Source organism: Dasypus novemcinctus, chromosome 3, assembly GCF_030445035.2.
Source record: "Dasypus novemcinctus isolate mDasNov1 chromosome 3, mDasNov1.1.hap2, whole genome shotgun sequence".
NCBI classification, from domain to species: domain Eukaryota; kingdom Metazoa; phylum Chordata; class Mammalia; order Cingulata; family Dasypodidae; genus Dasypus; species Dasypus novemcinctus.
In genome coordinates, this window is record NC_080675.1 from 14009078 (window position 1) to 14024594 (window position 15517).

Here is a 15517-nt window from a genome sequence, read left to right on the forward strand (position 1 = left end):
AGAAAAGGAATTGATAAATGGATAGACAGAGATGGATAGAATGACAGGACAAATATGGCAAACTTTTAAAACTGGTGGAGCTGGGTATCCAGGTGGGGGGGTGGGAATATGTTGGGAGTCCTTTGTATCAGGTTTGTATTATTATTTTTGTAACTGTCCTGACATTATGAAAGTTGTTCAAAATAAAAAGGTTTTGGCCAGACGTCTTCGTGGAGAGTCGCCGTGGTTTCCTGCTTCAACAGTGCTTGAACGGAACCCGGCGCTCGCCCCTGTCGGCCAACACCCCCAGCTGCTTGCCACCGTCCGTCCAGTGTCGCGCAGCCGCCGCTTCTCAACCGCCCAACATGACGACCACATCCCCATCGCAGGTGCACCAGAACTACAACCAGGACTCGGAGGCCGCCATCAACCGCCAGATCAACCTGGAGCCTCTTACGTCTACCTGTCGATGTCTTACTACTCTGACCGTGATGATGTGGCTTTGAAGAACTTTGCCAAATATTTTCTTCACCAATCTCATGAGGAGAGGGAATATGCTGAGAAACTAATGAAGCTGCAGAACCAACGAGGCGGCCGAATCTTCCTTCAGGATATCAAGAAACCAGAACGAGATGACTGGAAGAGCGGATTGAATGCAATGGAGTGTGCATTACACTTGGAAAAAAGGGTGAATCAGTCACTACTGGAACTGCACAAACTGGCTACTGACAAAAATGACCCCCATTTGTGAGACTTCATTGAGACCCATTACCTGAATGAGCAGGTGAAGTCCATCAAAGAACTGGGTGACTACATAACCAACCTGCGCAAGATGGGGGCCCGGATTCTGGCTTGGCAGAGTATCTCTTTGACAAGCACACTCTGGGAAGCAGTGATGAGAGCTAAACCTTCTGTTGGCTTCCCCAGAGCCACAGGGTAGTAGTGCACGTGTATTGGGTTGACCTTTTCTATAAGTTGTATCAACGTCTACCAAGTTCTTTCATTGGTACCAATCCTTCAAATAAAGTTATTTGGTACCCAAAAATAAATAAATACATAAAATAAAAAGGTTTTAAAAAATTGTAATTATTCAATGTATCTTCCCTGACTACACTGGAATGAAGCTAAAAATCAGTAACAGAGGTAGGTCTGGAAAATTCACAAATATGGAAATTAAATAATACACTCTTAAACAACCAATGGGTCAAAGAAATCACAAGAGAAATCAGGAAATATCTGGAGGCCAATGGATATGAAAACACAACATAACAAAGCCTATAAAATTCAGCAAAGGCAGTGTTAAGAATTTCTGATGGTTCCTCTGAAATAAAAGCATAGAATTATCATGACCCACCAATCCCACTTCTAATTATATACCCAGAAGAACTGAAAGCAGGAACTTGAACAAATACTTGCATACAAATGTTCCTTGTGGCTTTAGTCACAATTGCCAAAAAATGTAAGAAACCCAAGTGCCCATCAACTGATGGATTTTAAAAAATGCGGTATATACATGCAATGGAATATTATTCAGCCATGAAAAAGGAATGAAGCTCTGATACATGTGACAACATGGGTAAACACAAAAGACATCATGTTGAGTGAAATAAGCAAGACACAAAAGGACAAATATTTTATGATCTCAATTGTTATGAAATGATCAGGGGAAGCGGATTTGGCTCAACGGATACAGCATCCGCCTACCATATGGGAGGTCCAGGGTTCAAACCCAGGGCCTCCTGACCCATGTGATGAGCTGGCCCAGGCACAATGCTAATGCGCGCAAGGAGTGCCCTGCCACGCAGGGATGTCTCCTGCATAGGGAAGTCCCACACACAAGGAGTGTGCCCCATAAGTGCAGCCTCTCTGCATGAAAAAAGTGCAGCCTGCCCAGGAATGGTGCCGCACACACTAAGAGCTGATGCAGCAAGACGATGCAACAAAAAGAGACACAGATTCCGGGTACCACTGACAAGAATACAGGCAGACACAGAAGAACATGCAGCGAATGGACACAAGAGAGCAGACAACTGGGTGGGGAACAGGAAGGGGAGAGAAATTTTTTAAAAAAAAGAGGGAAGTGGACTTGGCCCAGCGGTTAGGGCATCTGTCTACCACATGGGAGATCCGCGGTTCAAACCCCGGGCCTCCTTGACCCATGTGGTGCTGGCCCATGCACAGTGCTGATACGCGCAAGGAGTGCCCTGCCACACAGGGGTGTTCCCCGCATAGGGGAGCCCCACGTGCAAGGAGTGCGCCCCGTAAGGAGAGCTGCCCAGTGCAAAAGAAAGTGCAGCCTGCCCAGGAATGGCGCCACACACACGGAGAGCTGACACAAGATGACCCAACAAAAAGAAACATAGATTCCCATGCCACTGACGACAACAGAAAGGGACAAAAGAAGAACCCGCAGCAAATAGACACAGAGAACAGACAACTGGGGCAGGGGGAAGGGGAGAGAAATAAATAAATCTTTTTAAAAAAAATGATCAAAATAAGCAAATTCAGAGTCAGAAATTACAATATAGTTTATCAGGAGTTGGGATTGGGTAGAAGATAGAGAATTAATGCTTAAATTGCACAGTTTCTATTTGAGTTGATCATTAAGTTTTAGTAATGGGTGGCAGCAATGGTAGCACAACATTGTGAATACATGTTAAGAGCCCTGAATTATATACGTGAATGCAGTTAAAGGGGAAATTTTTAGGTTGTATATGCTGCCAGAATAAAAATTTAGGAAAAAAAACAAGACTGTACAACACAGTGAACCATAAACTATGGACTGTAGTTAATAGTACAATTATAATAGTCTTTCGTCAATTATAACAATAGTAACCCACTAATGCAAGGTGTTAATAAGAGCACATGTGGGACCTCTCTTTTTTCAGCATGATTTTTCTTTAAATCTACTTTAGTAAAATTAAAAAGAAAAAAAAGTTCAGAGTATGTGCCAGGTATTGAGCTAAGTGTTGGAAAACAAAATAGGAACTGTATGTTGCTATTCTCAACAACAGAATACATTATAGATGTTCACTAAATCTTTGCCAAATGAAGGCGCAATTTCAGGCTCCTCATCAAATAGTAAATAGTTTAGTTTCTCTATTGTTTTTTTTTTTTTTAATTTCTCTCCCGTTCCCCACTCCCCCCACATCGTTGTCTGCTCTCTGTGTCCATTCTCTGTGTGTTCTTCTGTGTCTGCTTGTATTCTTGTCAGCTGCACTGGGAATCTATCTCTTTTTGTTGCGTCGTCTTGCTGCACCAGCTGTGTGTGTAGCACCACTCCTGGGCAGGCTGCGCTTTTTTTTTCATGCTGGGTGGCTCTCCTTATGGGGTGCACTCCTTGCACGTGGGGCTCCCCTATACGGGGGACACCCCTGCGTGGCACGGTACTCCTTGTGTGCATCAGCACTGCACATGGGCCAGCTCATCACACAGGTTAGGAGGCCCTGGGTTTGAACCCTGGACCTCCCATGTGGTAGGCAGACACTCTATTCATTAAGCCAAATCTGCTTCCCTATTGTGCTTTATTTAGGGAATAAAAAATACCATGTCATTCCCTTCCTCAAGGAATCTGAAATCTGGTGGTGGAGATGAGACACACAGGAAAAACTCTAAACTTAATCTAGCACTGACATCACTATCAAAACATTTCATGGGAAACGGACTTTGGCCCAGTGGTTAGGGCGTCCGTCTACCACATGGGAGGTCCGCGGTTCAAGCCCCGGGCCTCCTTGACCCGTGTGGAGCTGGCCCATGCGCAGTGCTGATGCGCGCAAGGAGTGCCCTGCTACACAGGGGTGTCCCCCGCGTAGGGGAGCCCCACGCGCAAGGAGTACACCCATAAGGAGAGCCGCCCAGCGCGAAGGAGGGAAGCAGCCTGCCGAGGAATGGCGACGCCCACACTTCCCGTGCTACTGACGACAACAGAAGCGGACAAAAGAAAAACAAGACGCAGCAAAAAGACACAGAAAACAGACAACCAGGGGAGGGGAGGGGAATTAAATAAATAAAAATAAATCTTTAAAAAAAAAAAAAAAAATTTCATAATCTCATCTTCTGCAGTTTCCCTGTTTCACCAAAAAAAAAAAAAAAAAAGGAAGCCTCAATTTTAAAGCAAGAGTTTTAATGCTTCACTTATTCCCCAAACTTATCTCACGTTTTGCTATTCCACAAAATCCAACCTCCAGGAATAAAGATTTAGCCACACCTAAGATATCTGCAAAATAATACTATTATTTTTAAGAAATTATATTATTCTTAAAATAATTTCAAAAGAGAAATTCCCAAAATGTTTCATACACTGGGAATAAGACCTACTTTAAGAATTACTTTCCATGTGACATCTTTATGCTTAAAAAATTAAGACAAAGTATCAAAGTTCCTTCATCTAAATGTGAGCTACCATTTCCTTATACAAAACATTATTCCATGGGAGTATCTCAATAAATAGATTTGAGTGTCAAATAAATGGTTCAGAATATTAGGCACTAAAATTCTATGAAAACTTCTAGCCAGCATGAAGGTAATCCTGTCTTTTGTTCTCACTTGGATCATGCAGGTGTCAGAAGCTGAAGTACAATGCCAACAGAATCAAAAAACGGCAAAACTCAGTTCAAAACGGGCAGCATGAGAGAGGTCTTGGTGAATACAAGAAATCAGAAAGGTAAGCGAGTCTGTGACATGATGGGCCAGAGTTCATTTACAATGTGTAAGAGCAGGTTTACCCCCAGTGAACTGGGAAGGTGGATCTAAACAAACTGGTAAGATTTCCACTAGCCATTGAACCTACATCCTAAATTTTAGGAGTTATCACACATCCTTTTCATGATCTTCTGAAAAATTATTTTAGCCAATACTGATTCTGAAGGGAAAATATAACAATATTCAAGTAAGTAGAACGTAAATCCTCTAAGCCCTGTAAACCCAAAAAGGGCAGGGAATTATTTTTGGTTTACTAACTTCTGAGGATACCTGGTATATCACAGGAACGTAGTATTTGTTGAATGAATGAATATTAGAAAACTTAACAGTGACTTCAATTTATGACTAGTAAACAAACTCTAGTAATGAAAACTTCTAATTATTGACTACTCTGTTTCAGGCACTATCCTGGGAGATGCTTTATCTTTATTCAATGTTTTATTCCCCACACATTCCTTCAAGATAGTAATTTTAGGTCCCCATTACACAGATAAGTAAGCTGAGGCTCAGAGTTGAACTATGCTAAGCTCACACCATAAATGCAGAGAAAGAATTCAAACAAAAGCATATATGATTCTTCAAATCTTAAGTAGGACTAAGGGAGATTAACCAAATTAATAGAATTACAACTAGTACGAATGTATTTACTCATTAAATCCTAAAATGTAGAAATCTGAAGAGGCAAACTTAAGATACTAATTTAAAAATTCTATTTCTCACAGTGAATAAAGTGTGGATCTCAGTTCTCTAAATGGCAGTACCAGTAGAATATAAAACAGTATGAAGAATCACTTAGCTAAATTCACAACTCTTACCTTACAGCTACATACTTAATCTTTTAAGGCAGATGACACTAAATACAAGCATTTGTTCCTACAAAATATCACTTGATGCCACTATCTGGGTCAGAAAAATGCTATGTCTGCCCTTGCACAGCGGTTCTCATTATTGTATTTTTCATCAGTAAATTTTCAGCATCCTTTATAATGTTTAGGAAAGAATTCGTGATCACACGAAACACCAAGCATGAGTAGGTAGTTCAATTTATGAAACTTAAACTGAACATGTTTAAATGACTGCAGTTCATCTTTATATAATGCACAGAACTAAAAACATACAAAATATTTATCATAAACATATGGTTATGAAACTGCATACCCACAATGGTTGCATCATTAACTCAAGTAAACATTTTTGCTCATTTTAAAAAGTCAGAGTCTGAAAGCTTTGGGGCATTAGGGGCTGATTTATATCTTCTTCCATTTACTGTCTTCTGAACTCTTTCAGGTTGCTCAACACCCAGGCCATCGGGGCTAACACGCCGGTGAAAAGCACCACAACTCCAGCACCCAGGTCCTGGAAGAGAGGGTGAAAACCGTTGATAAGGAGTGTGGATTCCTGGACTTCACTCGCTGCCTAACAAAAACCGCCTAAAACTTTCTGAAGAATTTGGCAGTTGTCCTAGAAACCGTGGCCTGATGAAATCTAAGAAGCCTCACGCTCTTGCAGGAATTTATTTCTTGGATGACCCAACTGAACTTTTAAAGAAACCTTTTTTTTTCTCCTAACGGTTCTCGGTTTCCGACCCTTGGACTCTGAAACCTAGGTGCGGCCCACGATTTCCATCGTTTTAGGTAAAACGATTGGCCTTCAGGCTGAAGAGGGCCTTGGAAGACTGTGAACGAAGGAGGCCGAAGGAGGCCGAAGGAGGCCGAAGGAGGCCGAAGGAGGCCGAAGGAGGCCGAAGGAGGCCGAAGGAGGCCGAAGGAGGCCGAAGGAGGCCGAAGGAGGCCGCGCGCTCCTCGGGGCCACCCGCTTCCCGCCCCTCGGGCCCAAGCAGGCCCTCGCCACAGCCCCCGACGGCGCCCTCCAGCCCCCGCCCCGCGGGGCCCTCGACCCCGAGAGGCGTCCAAGCCTCTCCAAGGGCGGCCCCGCCAAGGCGAGTCCCCCCCACGCCCCGAGGCTTCGGAGCCACCGCCCGCCCCCTCGGGCACCGAGGCCTGGGCCGCGCCTCCTGCCGCGGAGCCCCAACTCACAGCGGCCGACAGCTTCTGGCGAGGGGGTTGTGAGTGAATGAGCCGGTTGCCGAGCTGCAGGCCCGCCGGAGCCATGTGGCGGCGGGACAGCGGGCAGAACACGGTCAGGCGGCGCACGAGGGCCATGGAGCGCACGGCGAGGCGAGGCGGCAGGCACGCGCTCTGCGGCTCACGAGGAAACAGGTCAGCTCCGGCGTCGCGCACACACGCTCCTCCCACCGCCGCTCAGCCCCGCCCCTTCCGCTCAGCCCCCCTCCCCGCACCCCCCACCTTATTTCCTGCATTCCTCCCCCATCTCACCCCCAACGTAAGGCCACTTCCTACCCCCTTCCAAGCTGCCTTCTCCCCTGCCTGTCAGGCCGAGTCCCTCACCCCACAGGTAGTATAGCCTGATTTACTGCGGGTAAGATGAGGGACTCGGCACCCCTACACATCCCCTTATCTTTTCTCCCCATCTCTACCTCTCAGCATGCCATTTCTTCGTCATTGGCACTGTTTATGACATGTCTACTCTGTTCTCTAAAGTTCTTTAAAACTGAAAATCAAGGACAATTATCTGTAGTGTGCTAATGATGTAAAAAAAAAAAAATCATACCAGAATCAACTAGAATGGACCTATAGAGGAGAAATAATTACACATCACTAAAATGATATCTCCTGAAAGAAAATTAGAATTTATCGTGATTTTCTAATTCAATATTTTTTTTTAAATCTTAATATACTCTCTTCACCCTATTTGCTTTTCAGACCTTATTGCACAACTAGCATTCCAGGATTTAGTTTGATTACCCTGTTTGGGTGATCTGATATTTTCCTCTTTCTTAGATTTCTGTTACATCATGCTGCAGTATATCCTTAAACAATTCTTTCAGGAAGAGTGTGGAATGATATATTTCTTTCGTCCTTGGAAGGAAAAAAAAAATTCTGCTCCCCACCTAAGTGCTAACTAATAGACTGAATTATGTATCCCAATTTAGACATGTTTTTAATCTTAACCCACATTCCTGTAGGTACAAACCCATTTTTAAACAATAGAAGATATGTTTATTTAAGAAATGGCCCAATTGAAAGAGGGTAGGTCTTAATCCATACTATGACTCCTCATAAAGAGAATAAACTGGAAGCCAGAGGTTGAAGAAGACCTCAGGGAGAAGCGTAAGAAGGGAGAACCAGAACATCACTTTAGGATGAGAGGCAGAAGATACAAACCAAAGAACCCCAATGATTGCCAGCAGCCACCACCAGAACACTACAGACTCCAGGAGAAAGCAAACCTTGCTATATCTTGATTTAGGACTTCCACCCTCACAACTGTGAGCTAATAAATTCCTGTTGTTAAGCCAAAACTAGTTTGTGGTATTTGTCATAGCAGCCCTGGCAAACTAAGACAGCTGGTATAGAGGATTGACTGGTAGACCCTAAAAAGATATGTCCAGTTCCGAATCCCTACAACCTGTAAACTTGACTTATTTGGAAAAGGGGTCTTTGCCAATATAATTAAATTAAGAGCTTTGAGATAAGATCATCCTGGATTATTCAGGGTTGTCCTAAATCCAAATGTCTTTATAGGGACGCACAAAGAAGAAATGGCAGTGTGATCATAGAGCCAGATACTGGAGTCGCCACAAGCCAAGAACACCTGGAGCCACCAGAAGTTGGAAGAAAAGAGGAAATGGAATCTTACCAAGAGCCTCCAGAGATGCGGCCCTGCCATCAACTGGATTGTGGGCTTCTGTCACCTGACCTGTGAGAGAATAAATTTCCATTGTTTTAAGCCATCCAGTTTGTGGTGATTTGTTATGGCAGCCACAGGAAGTTGACACTGCCGGTTTTGGAACTCTAGGCTCAAAATCATTCTCTCTCAGAATTTCAAAAAGTTTTCTAGCATCTGTTAAGTAAATGGCTGTCTGCATTAGGCATTCCCAGGAGAATACCCCTTTCCAAAAGGGCTTTTCCAGAAGACAAAAGCAATTGACCTGCAAGGGATTTCAGAGAAAACAGAACACACCCTACAGGGTTGTTGATAAGCAACAACTGGTGAGAAAATTAGCTTTTTATAAAAACAGCTTATCAGAATGGACAAGCATACCATATGGATTAGTGTATATCTGCTCCCCACTTTGTAAGACTTACCCTATGTAAAATGGAAACCTAGTGTCCAGCCAATCGGACCATTTCCTCACTTGCTTCCAAGTTTGCCCTATTCAAGCTTCCCTTTCTTCTACCTTGGTAGAGCTCCTTCCTTCTACTTTTCATGACTTGCTCAGTAAAGCTGTGGGATCCTAAATTGCATAAAAAGTTTTTCTTTTGTCAGTTTTGGCAACGAGGACAGGATCTGAAGGCTACTGCTGAAGACTCTGGATACAATCAGATGGGCAAAAGCACTTATTTTGTACCCTTTGAGTTCCCTGTCCTCCTTACCATCTCCAAGAGCTGTGGGTGAGTCCCTCTTGGATTCAAGCTCCATTCTCTTTTGTGTATGAACTCCCCAATCTCACTAGCTTTTAGTCCAAAGGTTAGTGGGCCAATCTTGTTAAGCCCAAGTCCACAGTTTCATTTTTCTACTGCTGGTTTACTTGTTCTGTACACAAGCTAGGAAATGCTGTATCCAGGTTAACAACCCAATGTTACTGACAAAAAGTCTCAAAATTTGAGCCCAAGAGTTACAACCCAATTCGTGAACGTCATGAGTTGGTGAGACCACAAAACCAAAGAACACACCTGGCATTTAGTCAGGCATAAGCTTTATTGGGACTTATGGACAGGAGATATTCTTTGACGGCGGCAGGTCAAAAAATGAATGAATTAGCACTCTGCAAAGAGAAAAGAAAAATGAGAGGTGATATAAGGGGTTTGAGAACAAGGACATTCCATGGGGGTGATAACAAGGACATTCCATAAGATAGGAAAATAGAGATCCTGCTATGGTCCTGGACGGTGCACATGGGTTTTGGTGATGTTTTCACTATGCCCATAGGAAGGACGTTTATGAAGGGCGCTAACTGCTTTCAGGAGATTATAGATTATGATATCATCTATGCATTGTCTCCCCTCTGAGGAGGGTTGTTAACCTTTATGCCTAGGTCACACAGGTGGCTACATGCTGAAGACTTAGGGTCACCCTGGATCCCAACACCAAGTTCCTAACCTTTTGGTGTAATCTGCAGTTTCACTTTTGCTACTGCCAGCTTCTTTGTCCCATACATAAGGTAAGAAGTGAAAAGGTAAAGATGAGATTCTAAACCTCTAAAAACTTTGATTCTCTACCCTCTGGCACCCTGACATATTACATGTTCAGAAATTATGGGGCCAGAAGCTATCTCTATATAACAAAATAGCAAAACCTCACCAAAGTCAACCTTGAGTTAACATGGCCATTATAGGACATGTTCCAATTAGACAAATTTACTCATCTCAGAGGTGCATTCAAGAAAAGGACCAAGAAATTTCAAGACTCTAAAATCATTTATATAAATAGTGAGTTCTGTATTTCTATGTTCAATCCTGACAACTCTTAACATTTTGCCTTTCCAAAATCAAACCCTAAATATGATGTCTTTTTGATTGCAAACTGCCTTTGGGATTTATTAGAGAGACCCTGTGTATTAGTCAGGGTTCTGTAGGGAAACAGAATCAACAAGAGATATCTGTCAACAGTATGCGATTCTATAAGAGTCTCACATAGCCATGGGGATTCACAAGTCCAAGTTCCACAGGCAGGCTGCAACCAGGGGCTGCAATGAAAGTCCAATGAAGGTTCTTGACGAGTTCTGGGAGATGTTGGCTGTCCAAAGGCAAGCTGGGAAATTCTCTCTCAATGCTAGAATCACTTCCCCTTTTAAGGCGTTCACCTGATGGGGTTAAGCTGATGGCAGTCTCCCTGACTGATGTAATTATAACCAGCTATCTATGATTTACCACTGCAGTAAAGTCAATGGTGACTAAAGTCCATAAGTGGCCTTGTATTACAGTTAGCCCAGTGCTTGCTTGACCAAACAACTGGGCACAGTTATCTGGCCAAGCTGACACATAGCCTAACCATCACACCCTGGAAGGGGATTTGTTCTTTTACCTTGTAAAAAGAGAGGCTAGAAATAGGTTTATTTGTTATTTTATGCATTTCATGGGAAATATTGTCAAATTAACAGGATATTCAACCTGCTGGTTAAATTGGTATGGGTAAAATGTTTTTAATATAAACATTTCAGAAATTGTATACAGTTCCTAGAAATTTGTCAGCATCCTCACTGTCCAAGAGATGTCCTAATACTGATTGCCCAATATTAGACAACAGTAGTATTATAGGTCATAATTTCAGTTCTTCATAAAATAATCTCATCAGATCATTCATTTTTGCAAAATAGCAATAAGTTAACCATGACAATTTTTTTTTGAGGGACTGGGGACTGGGGATTGAACTTGGGACCTTGTATGTGGGAAGCCAGCGCTGGACCACTGACCCACCTTGGCTCCCCTAACTATGGCCATTTAAATCTCTCCTTACCTCAGATAGTTTTTATTCTGATGCTTCCTTGAAACTATGTGCAATCAGCTACAGACCACATTGCATCATCTTCAACAAAAAAGGACTGTCTTAGAGAACCATGGAAAGGACTATACCAGGCACTCTGAGGCACAGGCTACTAATGACATTGTTTAAATATCCTTGAGACTATACCACTGGCCTGAATCAAGATCTCCAGACTTCTAGTGAAGACAGTGAATTCATGAAATTGCCAAAACCAGACTGAGCAGGACAAAGATTACTGAGGACTGAATGAACTGATACACAGTCATTATAGTTTTGTTTGGATTATTGCTCATGTTTTAATATTCTGTTTTTCTAAATACAAGGAAATCCTTACTCTTTTCCCCTAAGCTATCTATAATTCATAAAAAAGCTTTTTCTCCCTGCCTGACCTCCCCAGTACTCAGAAACTCTTATTGAATATTCATATTTTATGGTAATGTAATTATTTGCATAGGTTTAGTCAGGATCTCTATAACCATTGGCAACAATGGTTATAAAACCATTGTTTTGACTGGAATGTCATGTTTGAGAATGATGTTCATTTAATTAAACATGACTAGAGACTTTTAAGGGACTAAGGTTGACTTTAAGGAGCCAATGGTTACAAAACCCATCTAGTACCTGTCTCCAGGGTTCCCAGCCTTACAGGTTAGTAAAAAAGATTATTTCCTGACAAACATAGGAACCATATGATACTTTGGGGACCTTGAGAAAGAGGAATTCACTCAAATCTATAGGTACTACAAGTGGAATCTTGGCTTGACTTCCTAGCCTCCAGAGGCTTTTAAAAGTCCAGTCAGAATTTCCTTATGAAAATTATCATCAAAGCAAACTTTAAAAACCCTCTATGGGGAAGCGGCTGTGGCTCAGTCAGTTGGGCTCCTGTCTACCATATGGGAAGCCCTGGGTTCATATCCCAGAACCTCTTTGTGAAGGCAGGCTCACCCACACACTGTGGAGCGCCGCCCGGCCTGCAAGTGCTGTGGAGTGCCGCCCACCCTACAAGCGCCGCGGAGCGCTGACTCAGCAATGGTGATGCAACGAAAAAGGGAGACAAGCAAAAAAAAAAAAAAAACACAGAAGAGCATGCAGCGAATGGACACAGAGAGCAGACAGCAAGCAAGCTGCAAGGGGGGGAGTTAAAAATAAAATTCCTCTATGGTTAAACACCATTCCTGCTGCATTTTGGTAAATAAAGAGCCCAAATCTAATGAAATGAGCTTTATTTTATGATGAAGAATAATCTGTCATTGGGGTTATCTTTGGTCAAAAGGAGGAGGACTGTAGAGAGAAATTTTATGTTTCAGTGGAAAACTATAGAATATTCCTGTTCTATAGGAATATAGGTTATCAGATTCTGCTCCTGTTCACTGTCTAAGCTATTTTGCATCCCCTTTGCAAACTGCAGATAACTGCATGGGTTTTGCTACCTACTTGTAAATTGGACTAGATCCTGTGTCCTTGCATATATTGTCTACCCCAAATGCCAGTCAAGCTAACTTGGGATCTTTTGTACTTTGGGCCCCAATCTCTTGTCCTACTGTAGGAACATATAGCTTAGAATGAGCAGTTATAAATATACCTAAGGTTATGAAACAGAGCTTTAATACTAATCTAAATGCTCATCAGGCCCTCCAGGCTGAAGTCAGTAGCTTAGCATCAGTGTTCTTGCAAAACAGACAGACTCTAGATACCCTGGCTATCTGTGTACAATGTTGCACTTATATTCATAAATATGGCACAGGGACAAATTAACCTAAAAATTTTAAAGTACCAGATTAAGGTGTTTCATTATATCAGACAAGTTCAAGCATATCAACGGACAGACCTATTTTCTGACCTAAATTCTTGACTTAATGGAATATGGGGACAAACTATTAATAGTACTATTTGTATTTATATTTTTAATTGTTATTATCTGTCTACATGTTATTTCTGGTACAAACTGTGTTTCATGATTCTTTTCAAATTCCTTTTCACCCTCCAAGCAGATGTTTGCTCTTAAGATAGATAATCAAAAGGAAAATGAGATAGAAAAGGGCTGTCTCTAATGGACCGAGACTAAAAATAAAAATAGTAAACACCCTGACTCAGAGAGAAAACTGCACTGAAAAACCCAACTGAGTAAGTAACCCCATTCCAAGGGTCTTAAATGTAATTGAACAGCCACTCAACAAACTTCACTGCAATCTAGAAAGGAAATCAATGTGAAAAATAAAAAGGAAAAATGGAACAAAACGACTCACCAAGCCTTCTCAACAACCTGGCAGGAAAGAAAATCAATGGTGGTAACTGAAGTGTTTTGGCCATGTTTCCATGAACACTGTTAAATAAAATAAAATAGCCACCTGCATTAGGCATTGCTGGAAGAAGACCCCTTTCCAAGAAGGGCTTTTTCAGAAGGCAAGAGCAATTGACCTGCACAGGTTTTCAGAGAAAAGGGAACATACCATACCAGGTTATAAAACTAGTTTTGGTCCAGTACGGGCAGCTTATCAGAATACACAAGCATACCAAACTAATCTATGTATATCTGCTCCCCTCTCTGTAAGACCCTCCTATTTAAAATGGAAACTTTATGTCAGACAATCAGAACACTTCCTCACTTGCTTCTACATTCACCCTGTATGAACTTTCCCTTTCTACTTCTTGGTAGAGCTCCCTTCTACTTTCTGAATGGGATGCTGCCTGATTCATGAATCACTCAACCAAGCTGTGATATCCTAAATTGCATGAAAAGTTTTCTTTTTTTTTTTTTAATTTATTTATTTTTATTTTATTTTATTTTTAATATTTATTAATTATTATTATTATTATTTTTTAATTACATTAAAAAAAATATATGAGGTCCCATTCAACCCCACCGCCCCCGCCCCCCACTCCCCCCACAGCAACACTCTCTCCCATCATCGTGATACATCCATTGCACCTGGTAAGTTCGTCTCTGAGCATCACTGCACCCCATAGTCAATGGTCCACATCATAGCCCAGACTCTCTCACGTTCCATCCAGTGGGCCCTGGGGGGATCTACAGTGTCCCGTAATTGTCCTTGAAGCACTATCCAGGACAACTCCACGTCCCGAAAACGCCTCCACATCTCATCTCTTCCTCCCGTTCCCCACACCCAGCAGCCCCCATGGCTACCGTTCCCACACCCATTCCACCTTTTCTCTGTGGACATTGGATTGGTTGTGTCCATTGCACACCTATGTCAAGTGAGGGCTTAGATTCCACATGGGTACTGGATGCACTCTTCCCGCTTCTAGTTGTAGACACTCTAGGCTCCATGTTGTGGTGGTTGACCTTCAACTCCATGTTAGCTGAGTGGAGTAAGTCCAATAAGTCAAAGTGTAGGAGCTGAAGTCTGTTGAGGCTCTGGGCCTGGGTGTCATATTATCAGTCCAGAGATTCAAATCCCCTACATATATCTTAAACCCAGCACCAACTACAATTCCAATAAAGTAACATGCAAGTCTTGTGAAAAGAGATCCCCTCTGAGTCCATTTCCATCACGCAGAAACACCAGCTCCAAAGAAGGGCCATCTGTCGTGGCAGTGAACCCCTTCTGCCATGACCATAGAACCCGTGGGTCTCTTTATCCCTCAAAAGAACCAAAACCTGGGGTTGTATCTACCTTATCTGTCTCTTAGACTCTGTTCAGTTGTACATAGGGGTATTCCTTCTGACAACCTCCAGACTCTTTTTTAGAGACTCACAGCCTTATAATCTCATTTCTCCTTTCCTTTTCCCCCTTACATTAGGTCAAACCGCTTCCCGAAGTCATGTTATTATATGTAGATAGGTATATTCTGCTGTTCCGCATTGAATCTTTAATTCAAGGTCATTTTCTAGTTGCTTCTTCAGCTGGTATGTGGTAGTGATCCCTCGGTGCCAGGGAGGCTCATCCCCGGGTGTCGTGTCCCACGCTGGGGGGAATGCATCACATCTACACGCTGAGTTTGGCTGTGAGAGTGGCCACATTTGAGTAACATGAAGGCTGTCAGGAGGAAACCCCCAGGCACAATGCTACTCTAGGCCTTGTTCTTATTGCAGGTGCATAGGCTCAAAAGTGTAGCCATTAGTATCAAGAGCCCACTGTTGGGCCCTCCTTCCTTCCTGGTTCTTGCCGTTGCACCTGGAGGATTGCCGCTGCTCTCCCAGGGCCCACAACAGTGACCCCCCGGCCAGGAGCCCAGTACCCCCCCAGCTGTTGTTTTTAATTGTTTCCACTATGAGTATATATAGACATTACCATATACCCTGGGCATA

At 42.7% G+C, this 15517-nt stretch overlaps 2 long non-coding RNA genes and 1 pseudogene across 2 annotated transcripts; 2 read left to right on the plus strand and 1 right to left on the minus strand.

Annotated features, from left to right (window-relative positions):
• Window positions 1–208: 208 nt before the first annotated feature.
• Window positions 209–950, plus strand: LOC101424008 (ferritin heavy chain pseudogene; annotated as a pseudogene).
• A 4757-nt stretch (window positions 951–5707) lies between these two features.
• On the minus strand, window positions 5708–6852 carry LOC131278107 (uncharacterized). The gene is made up of 2 exons (XR_009185360.2): window positions 6717–6852; window positions 5708–6036 (listed from the first exon to the last, which is right to left on the minus strand). It is a non-coding gene; the product is annotated as an uncharacterized lncRNA (long non-coding RNA).
• LOC139437850 (uncharacterized) lies at window positions 6813–8494 on the plus strand. Its single transcript, XR_011647769.1, has 2 exons — window positions 6813–6899; window positions 8286–8494. It is a non-coding gene; the product is annotated as an uncharacterized lncRNA (long non-coding RNA).
• The last annotated feature ends 7023 nt before the right edge of the window (window positions 8495–15517 follow it).